At 39.6% G+C, this 10,977-nt stretch overlaps 1 pseudogene; it reads left to right on the top strand.

Annotated features, from left to right (window-relative positions):
• The first annotated feature begins 5,038 nt into the window (after positions 1-5,038).
• On the top strand, positions 5,039-10,977 carry LOC116900634 (annotated as a pseudogene).

Raw genomic sequence — 10,977 nt, 5'->3', positions numbered from 1 at the left:
TTGTATCTTCATTTTCATTAAATTCTAAGAAGTCTTTAGTTTCTTTCTTTATTTCTTCCTTGACCAAGTTGTCATCAAGCAGAGCATGTTCAACTTCCATGTACATGTGGGCTTTCTGTCATTATTGTTGTTATTGAACACCAGTCTTAGTATGTGGTGATTTGATAGGTTGCATGGGATTAATTTGTTTCTTCCTGTATCTGTTGAGGCCTGTTTTGTGAACAATTACATAGACAATTTTGGAGAAGGTTCCATGAAGTACTGAGAAGAAGGTATATCCTTTTGATGTAATATGGAATGTTCTTTCAATATCTGTTCAATACATTTGATTCATAACTTCTGTTAGTTTCTCTATGTATCTGTTTAATTTCTGTTTCCATGATCTGTCCATTGATGAGATTTGGGTGTTGAAATCCCCTCCTATTATCGTGTGAGGTGCAATGTGTTTTGAGCTTTAGTAAGGTTTCTTTTATGAATGTAAGTGCCCTTGCATTTGGAGCATAGATATTTAGGATTGAGAGTTCATCTTGGTGGATTTTTCCTTTGATGAATACAGAGTGTCCTTCCTTATCTTTTTTATGACTTTTGGTTGAAAGTCAATTCTATTTGAAATTAGAATGGCATCTGCAGCTTGTTTCTTCCAGCCGCTTGCTTGGAAAGTTGTTTTCCAGCCATTTACTCTAAGGAAGTGTCTGTCTTTGTCTCTGAGGGGTGTTTCCTGCATGCAGCAAAATGTTGGGTCCTCTTTACGTATCCAGTCTGTTAATCTATGTCTTTTTACTGGGGAATCGAGTCCATTGATGTTGAGAGATATTAAAGAATAGTGATTGTCGCTTCCTGTTATTTTCATTGTTAGAAGTGGAATTATGTTTGTATGTCTCTCTTTTGGTTTCATTGCAAGAAACCAAAAGAGATCATTCTTGCTTTCTGTACAGTATAGTTTCTCTCCTTGTGTTGGAGTTTTCCATCTATTACCTTTGTAGGACTGGATTTGTAAAAAGATACTGTGTAATTTGGTTTTGTCTTGGAATATCTTGATTTCTCCATCTATGTTAATTGAGAGCTTTGCTGGATACAGTATCTTGGGCTGGCATTTGTGTTCTCTTAGAGTTTGTATTACATCTGTCTAGGATCTTCTGGCTTTAATAGTCTCTGGTGAGAAGTCTGGTGTAATTCTTATAGGTCTGCCTTTATATGTCACTTGATCTTTTTCCCTTTACTTTTTTTTAATATTCTTTCTTTGTTTTGTGCATTTCGTGTTTTAACTATTATGTGACGGGAGGAATTTCTCTTCTGGTCCAATCTATGAGGAGTTCTGTAGGCTTCTTGTATGTTTATTGGCATCTCTTTCTTTAGGTTAGGGAAGTTTTCTCTATAATTTTGTTGAATATATTTACTGGCCCTTTAAGTTGGGAGTCTTCACTTTCTTCTATACCTATTATCCTTAGGTTTGATCTTCTCATTATGTCCTGGATTTCATGTATGTTTTGGGCTAGGAGCTTTTGCGGTTTACATTATCTTTGACAGTTGTGTCAATGATTTCTATGGTATCTTCTGCCTCAGAGATTCTCTCTTCTATCTCTTGTATTCTGTTGGTGATGCTAGTATCCACAGCTCCTTGTCTCTTCCTTAGGTTTTCTGTATCCACGGATGTCTCCCTTTATGTTTTCTTTATTGTTTCTATTTCCATTTTCAATTCCTTCACCTCTTTGGCTGTGTTTTCTTGTAATTCTTTTGGGAATTTTTGTGTTTCCTCTCTAAGGGCTTCTACTTGTTTACTTGTGTTTTCCTGCATTTCTTTAAGGGAGTTCTTCAAGTCCTCCATCATTATCAAAATATGTGATTTTAAATCTAAATCTTGCTTTTCTGGTGTGCTTGGATATCCAGTATTTTCTTTGGTGGGAGAACTGGGCTCTGGTGATGCCAAGTAGTCTTGGTTTCTCTTGCTTAGTTTCTTGTGTTTGCCTATAGTCATTGGGTTTTCTCTGGTGTTTGTTTGTCTTGCTGTTTCTGAGAGTGCCTTGACCCTGCTGTAGGCCTCTGTGTCAGCACTCCTGTAGTACTGTTTTCCTGTTTTCTTTCTGCCTTTTCTGAGAACAGCTGCTCTGATTTCAGGTGTGTCCTGGAGATTGTCTTTCAGCTCTAAGCTTGGGCAGGAATCCAAGGGTCCTGCTCCTGATTGTTCTAGATCCTTGCCCCCAGGGGGCACTGTTGGCACTATGTGATTCCCTCTTGGGTCTGGACTGTGGGCAGAGGGTAGTCTCCTCTGACTACTCAGGAGTGTCCACACTTCTGAGGTTTCAGCTCTTTCCCCAATGGTATTTGGGTGCAGAGAGATGTTTGGCCAGTTCAGTTCAGTCCTGGGTGCAGACCAGAACTGCAGGTACCAGCATCTGTCTGTTCCTATATCCCTGTGTCCAGAGGCACTGTGCAGTTTCCCCTTGGACCCGGGATGTGGGCAGAGGTGTGCAGAGGTTGCAGTCTGTCCTGCAGTTTCAGGATATCTGCACTCCTGGGTGTTCAGCTCTCTTCCCCACAGGATTTGGGTGCAGGGAACTGTGGGATGGTATTGGTTCACTTCCAGGCAGAGCCAGAAACAGGAAGTACCCTGACCCAGAGGTCTTCTGCCTCTGTGTATCCTGAATCTACCAGGCAGGTCACTTGGTAGCAGAAAAGTGGGTCTTACCTCTGCTCTCAGTTGTGTTGGCACTTCTGGAAACTGTCTTCCAGCTCTAGGTGCAGGCAGGAATCAAAGGGTCCTGTCCCTGATTCCTCCTAGGTCCTTGCACCCAGTGGGCACAGTTTTCACTATGTGATTCCTTCTTGGGTCTGGACTTTTTTCCCTCTGATTTTCGATTCAGAACACTGTAGTCTTCTCTTATTCTTTATTCTCAGGGAGGGGCCTCTTTGGCTCTTGCTTGTGTGCTCATCTCAGTCAACTGGCAAATTAGAGATAAAGTCTGTCTGTCTATTTCTTGTGTAGACATGCGGGGGGAGAGGGAATTCAGGGAAGTGATCAAAGGAAGGCTCCCCAGGTCATAGATTCCCATATCTGTTCGATGTGTCCTTTTACTTCTTCCAATTATCATCCAAAACACAATGTTGACACCATTTTGACTACAAACTTGAGTCAAAAATACATGTAGAAATCAAGATAATATTAACCTAGAAGCTTCTTCCCTACTAGCTAGTTTCATAATTTTAGATAGTTCTAAGCATGCTACCTGAAATCAATAGTCTTGCCCATCTATGAATCCTGTGAGATATAGCCACAATTGACCTTGCCAAATATGCCCAGTGTTGGAACAAATGTAGGAGTAAGCAACTACTTTAGGGTTGGATTTAAAACATGCCCCACTAGAATGGTCTCATGCTTTATATTATTACTCATTCAAACCTTGGAGCTGACTTTCCTTGGCCTCAGGTAATTACCTAGTACAATTATTTTCCTAAGTTCACACAGCAATAAATTGTCCTCTAGACTTGTACTTTTAGATATGTAGGTTAGTACATCTCAGCCTTTAATAGGAAAATATAATTTTGCAGTAGATGATAGCACAGAGATCAACAACAAAGTTACAGACTGATAGACTATTAAGTACTCTGCTCTAAAAGGAATGTCTATATCACACTCTCCCCAAGGCTCAGAGATCGTTAGAAAGAAGAGATTATAAGAGCCAGAAAAATGAATGTCTGTAGTGAATCAGTATTTGCTGAAAAACAGCATAGTTGCACACATTAATTTCAGGGCTATGAATGAATGCACAAGAACTATGCAATATTAATCCAGCATAAATCCTAGGATGGGTAAAGGGGGAGGGGTCTCACGAAATCCCAACTGTAGCTTTGGAGCTATTAGAAATAGATAGGTTCAAGGTAACTACAGGCAATTTTCTTTAGTCCTATGTCCCTAAGACTTCCCATGCTCTAGTAAATGGTTGTACAGTCATGTACACACTGGAAGTCCTAACTTTTACTGTTGTTGTTAAAATCACTTAAAGTTGGAAGCAAAAAGCAGGGATGGCAATAGAGTAAGAATTGGAGGTAAGCTATTGAGAAGGGGTTACAGATGTAAACCGTTTATATTAGAATACTGAATGTCATCATTTTTCTATGTTAAGTGTTTAAATAGATCATTAGGGTAATTTTAGCTCACATATTTGCATAAGAGAGGTGGAAACTTTTCAAAGCAAAACCATTTCCTTCATAATTTACTTAAATCAGGTATCTGATTTGTTAGTAGATTAAAGTCATTCAACCACAATAAAGAATCTAAGTCAGAGGTTGACAAAATAGGCAAGTATCTGATTATGTTTCTGGTCTTATTTGATGATTAATCAGAACTAATCTTGTCATGATTGTATTTAAGACAGGTAATGCTTCAGTTTTGCATCAGTTAATCATGAAACAACACCAAATCTATTAAAATACTTTACAATCTTTATATCCCCCCATTCGTAGTTGCAGATATTATTGAATGGCAAGAATAATATGGACAAAGAGGATTGGAAGTTTAATTTGAATAAAATTAAAGCTAGAGAGACAGATATACTGATATATCTTTAATAAGGAATTATATAATGTGTTGATGTATTCACCTTTGCTTTGTAAATATTATTCTTTTAAAAATATTAATTTGCAAAAGAAAGAATGGCCTAAAAAACTTAGGCTCTAATGTTACAGAGCAAGTTTTGGTTTATACCTAACAATATCATCCAGGGGTCACAGACCAAACATATTCTTGCTTTATAACTATGAAAACTCAGTTAACAGAAACCTTAAAAATATTTCTTTACTTCAATTTGTCCATTACATTTTGGGTAAAGAGTCCAATGCTGGGACTTCACAAAGCAAGGCTTTGAAAAGTCTAAGGATTCTTAATGACTGTCTAAGGAAAAAAATTAAGAAGAGAAATCTCTTACAAACAGTACAGGCATTTTCTGATTTATAAGTACTAATTTCTAGTAAAAGAAAGCTATATCAAAAATTTTCATATTATGCTTTTTTTCCTGTGCTCCCAGGCCGTTTCCAGAGAAGAATGGAGGGCAAAGGAAAGCTTTCGATGGTAGAGGATGCTCTGTAGTACAATCTGTTTCTGAAATCAGATAGAGGCAGAGACAGAGAAGAGCACAGGGAGATTCTTTTGAAGTACATTGAATGAATAATGACCCCGTTTGCACCCTTACTGTTCCCTTATATCTGACAGAATCAGCCTTTCCATCTCAAATATAAGCCTGCAAAAGGAGGTGTTCGTGCTCATATGTATGACATGACAAAGTTTGGAGATAACATTGAGGATGAGTGGTTTATTGTTTATGTAATAGAGCAGATTACAAAGGAATTTCCAGAGTTGGTGGCAAGGATGGAAGACAATGATGGTGAGTTCCTGTTAATAGAAGCAGCCAACTTTCTCCCTAAGTAGTCGGATCCTGATAATAGTGCCGATAGGGTGTTTTTTCATCATGGGGAGCTGTGTGTTGTTGTTGTTGTAAAATATAAAAAATAAAAAGGGCTGTCTTTTATCCCCACTCGGTCCAGCACTACGGTGGCCCAAGGTTTCTACTAGATATCTTAAGTCTCAGTCATCAAAGCATCTCACCCGCTCTGCTCCATCCTATATCACACTGCCAAAGGCCTCTCTCTGAGCCTGGCAGCAATCTGTCCACCTATCTAGTTACCAAGGCAGGTTTCCATGCCAGAAACACATATCCCAACTCTGTGGTTGCCCAGAATACCACACTTTTTTACACTTAAATTGCTACAGGAAAGGACACACAACACAATAACCTTTGGCCCAATTGATAAGACTTAATTGTCCACATAAACATACAAAGCCATCCCTTAAAAACATTCGTAACAACCTGTAAAGGTACAGCATGGAATCTTAATGTCACCTGCCTTATTGTCCTGCCACAGCTTCTCTCCCTGACCCTCCTGTCTCTTCCTCCTTTCCGTTTCAGTCTCCTCCTCTTCCTTCAAACTTCTCTCCCGCCCATCCTTCCTTCTCATCCAATGACAGGCCTCCTTCTATCCTGTATCTGCCCCTCACCTGTATTTTACAAATTCAATGGGGAGAAGGTTCTGGTGAAGTCATCTGAGTCCTGAGTACTTGACTAGGCAGCTGTCCTTAGGACAATGGAATTAGCATCAAAATACAGATAACTCCAGGGCAAACCACAGCATTTCCCTCTTTTTGTTCAGTTAAAAGGTCTTCTCACTTATATATAAATTGAGTACAATTATTACCATTCTACAATTTATAAAATATACAATACATTCAACACTGAGTCCATCAATTTTGTCTATTAACCGAAGAACCTTGTCATCTATCCTAAAAGACTATAATTCTATACCTGACTTATATCCTGGTTTGAGATCATACGCCATCTGAAAAACCACCCTTTCAAATTTATTATCCTTCTCAATGCTAAACATTGTGTGTTGTTTACAAGACAACCAGTCTTTAACCATGTCAGAAATCTTTGAATGACCAAATATCTATACACATAGAAAGGCTAACACGGCTCCAGAAGTGAGAGGTTGTAGAGATAAATCTCCACTACCAAAGGCCTCTCTCTGTGCCTGGCAGCAATCTCTCTACATATCTAGAGGCACAGTCCTCTGTTAGCAACATGTGAGTGCAAGTCTTCAGCCTTCTGGTCCAAAATCAACTGACAGACTCTTGAAAGGCAGATTTTTTAAGGGCTGATCACCCTGTCTTGGCAGGGTTTATCAGTCAAACATTCTACATATTTTGTCCTTTTCTGGACAGTATTAGTCTGCAGATGAAACAGGCAGTTTTTTCCAGTGGCTGCCTAGCCACAAAGTATTGCCTCACCTGGAGGTAGAGGTGTTCAAATTCTTTACTAAATCCTCCAAAGGGGAACTGTTAGGAGCAGATGTATCTCAACAAAAGATAAATAATTTTAAATCTAAAATTTTGTGGATTTCCGACATTTTTGAAAACCATCTATCTATATAAGAGAATCTGGACCGTTGTCTTTATCTCTTAATATTATCTTGAAAGTACTCTCACAAAGTTAGAGCCATGAATTTGCTATTTGGCCCTTAACTCACATTTGTAATCAACTCTGAAGTTTGTAATGACATCATTAGAAGGACTGGCTCCAAACCTTCTACTTTTAAACTCTTTTAACAAATAAATTCTATATCAAAGCAAAGATACGATTTTCGTTTAGTTACCAAATGATATTATGACTGTAGAACTCAATCTAGCTAATTCCTCCCTGTTAAATTACAACCATTTCTAAATTCCTCATAAAAACAACTTTAGAATAACCACTTTCAGCCCCCGAAAAGTCCAGGTAATTGGGGCAACAACTCCTCCATAACTTCTTCAAGCTGTACATGTTCATTGATGTATCCTTGGGGGTAGAGGGTAGGAAGAGTGAAGCAAATGCTATAGTGGGATGTGTCCTGACTATACCAGCTGAAAGTCCTTGAGACCAGGAATCCAAGTTCGCACACACTGCAAAATACAACTTTGAAGACAAAAGTTTAGAACCGAGGTATCTTTTTATTTGATTCTCTTGAATCTAATTTTTCAGGTGGTCTACCTCTATCAAATTTGATCAGTATGACTCTGTGAGGTTTCCAGAGCCTAATCACACCTTTTAAAAACACAAAGACAAAATCTTTCTTCTAAAATACTGTGTTCCTTAGTCTGTAACCAGAAAAGCTTGTATCTGCACTCTCTCCCAGAGTAATAATATAACCATAAAACTCAAAGTCAAACCCATTCCGAAGATTAAACAATTTTTTAAAAAGGGAGCAAGCTAAACAATGAGCCTGATAGGCTTTTGTACTCTGTGACATCAGGAAATGAACCCAAAATTCCAGTGGAGCTCATGTTAAGAGCATCTGAGCTTCCTGTTGTGGTGAATATCAAAAATAACCACAAATCCTTGCTAGCTGGCATCAATGAGCCATATGGCCTTTAGAGAGGTAATTCACAAAACAAACTTTCCATCAATTCTAATACCAATAAGCAATGTATCAAACCAGGACTTTAACCCAAAATATATCCATCTGTTAAGCTCTCTACCTGGAGCCACTGATTTTTATTTAACCTTAACACCCTAAATATATGTCCATCTGTTAAGTTCTCTACTTGGAGCCACATATTTTTACTTAACCTTAATAACTTGTAAATATCATAGTATTCTATGATATATTGGAGTCAGTGACTAATTTTTCCCTATCTAAGTTTCGAACCATGGATGAAAATCCCCACATGATTTGGGTAATCTCTGTACTCTCCTTAATACAAACTTAAACAACTTCTATCAATTCGAATACCAACAAGCAACTTAAAAATCAGGACTTTAGCCCAAAATATTTCCATCTGTTAAGCTCTCAGCCCGGAGCCACATATTTTTATTTAACCTTAATAACTTCTATAATATATGTCTGTATTCACTCTGCCTGGTGTTACAGCCATTTATCACAACTCTCTACTTGGAGTTAGTGACTAATTTTTCCCTATCTAAGTTCCAAACCATGGATGAAAATCCCCACATGATTCAGGTAATCTCTGTACTCTCCTTAAAACAAACTTAAACACTTCCTATCTATCTTATCAATTGGGCCAAAGGTTATTGTGTTGTGTGTTCTTTCATGTAGCAATTTAAGTGTAAGAAAGTGTACGGCAGCTGGTCTGGGCTGCCACAGAGTTGGGATGTATGTTTCTGGCATGGAAATCTGCCTTGGTAACTAGATAGGTAGAGAGATTGCTGCCAGGCTCAGAGAGAGGCCTTTGGCAGTGTGAGATGCTTTGCTGACTAAGACTTAAGATATCTAGCAGATATCTTGAGCAACCACGGTGCCGGACCTTGAGGGATAAACGACAGTCATTTTTATTTTCATATTTTACGACAATAGTGTGTTATTCCTGTGCTATGGAAATCTGAAAGGATATCCTGGTTACCCACGACACTCCCAACAATCCAGCAAGCATTGAGTATAATCTCAGCACACCCAGAAGCTGTTTTGGCTTCAAAATTTATACAAGCTTCAGTAGACAGGTGCACCAGAAAAAATTGAAGCCTCCCTCCATCAAGCACACTGCTTCCTTCTATTTGGCATCATGGCAGTGCTCAAACAATAGCCCAGGCTGGTGTCTGCAGCAGTCCAGGCTTTCTACCTATGGGATCCCATTGACCTGAGCGCCTGTCGAGTCTTCAAGACATTTCTACCTGAAACACGAATAATAGTATCTGTCACTTTCACAAAACGTCTGTATGCACAGTTGGTACAACAGAAATTTTTGCCAGACCAGGGGAGTGGATATGGGCTTCCATCTCCATCACATCCCCAGTACCAAGCCTATGAACTGGGCATGAAGTTGGTTCATGGATTTGAGATTTTGTGCTCCAAATGTAGCCCTCATTTTTCTGACTCCAAGAAATCTCTTATCACATCTTCACCTCTCTGGGCCAGTTTGAAAGTCTAAGAAAGGAATGATTACTTTAAGGGACTGATGGAAAGTTCTACTCAGTACCAGGAGAGAATAGAAATGGCAAAGAACTATTTCCAGCTCTCCATCCACTGGCCAGAAAGGTCACTTGCTATGAGCTCAGGTGAAGAGATCTTAGCCATGTAACAGACACCGCCATTTGACATTGACAAGCTCAAGACAGAAGAAGCTGATCTTCCTCCTGAAGATGATGATCAGCAGTTAGACTTCTCACCAGACCAGCTGGACCAATTACTGCAAGATGCTGCAGGCAGACAAGAATCTCAGCCCGGTCCCTAGAAGGAGGAGCAGCAGAACTATGATGTAGGACAGGTTTCATACAACATGAAGGCCTTCATCTCCAACGTGTCAACCCACAAGGGGGCAGAGCTGCCCAGCGACCCTTTGGAAGCTCCAATCACTTTTGATGCAGATTCTTTTCTGAATTATTTTGATAAGATTTTAGGGACAAATCCTCAGTAGTCAGACTCTTATAATCCAAACGAAGATGATGTCAAATGTTTAGACAGTGATGATTGTTGTTATAAAAATACAAAAAATAAAGAATCACTGTCTTTTATCCTCCACTAGGTCTATACCACAGTGCTCCAAGATATCTGCTAGATCTCTTAATTCTCAGTTAGCAAAGCGTCTCACCTGCTCTGCTCCATCCCATATCACACTGCAAAAGGCCTCTCTCTGAGCCTGGCAGCAATCTCTCTACCCACCTAGTTCCCAAGGCAGGTTCCCATGCCAGAAACACACATCCCAACTCTGTGGTGGCCCAGAACAATGGCCGCACACTTTCTTACACTTAAATCACTACATGAAAGAACACACAACACAATACCCTTTGACTCAATTGATAAGATATAATTGCCCATGTAAACATACAAAGCCCAATACACAGCCATCCATTAAAAAGTTTCATAACAACCTGTAAAGCATGGAATCTTAACATCACCTGCCATATTATCCTGCCACGGCTTCTCTCCCTGTCCTTCCTGTCTCTTCCTCCTTTCCATTCCAATCTCCTCCTCTTCCTTCAAACATTTTTCCTGCCCATCCTTCCTTCTAGTCCAATGACAAGCCTCCTTCTATCTTGTACCTGCCTCACCTGTGCATCATCCCACAGATAATGACTTAAGCTTTGAAGCTCAGAAGTCTGAATCTCTGAAAGGAGCTCTTGGAAGTCTCAAGTCCAACTTGGCCCAGATGGACCAGGAACTGGTACACATCAGCATGGGCAGAAGCTTCAGTATCTGGAAGCAATTACATAAGGACCTTTCTCCCAGGCTGCAAATGACAATTCAGATGAAGAAGATTCTGGTGCAGGAGATTGCACTGTTGAAGCCATGGATGTAGACCTGAAGCTAGTCTCAAATACACTGGAATCCTACAGCTCCCAAGCTGTCCTGGCAGGATTTGCTTCCAATCTGCTACATAGCATGGGTGTGCAGCTGTCTGACAATGCTGACCACAATCCCCAAGTCAGCCAGTGA

Source organism: Rattus rattus, chromosome 5 (genome assembly GCF_011064425.1).
Source record: "Rattus rattus isolate New Zealand chromosome 5, Rrattus_CSIRO_v1, whole genome shotgun sequence".
Lineage (NCBI taxonomy): Eukaryota > Metazoa > Chordata > Mammalia > Rodentia > Muridae > Rattus > Rattus rattus.
Note: the sequence above shows the minus strand (reverse complement) of the source record. Positions and strands in the feature narration are given on the sequence as shown.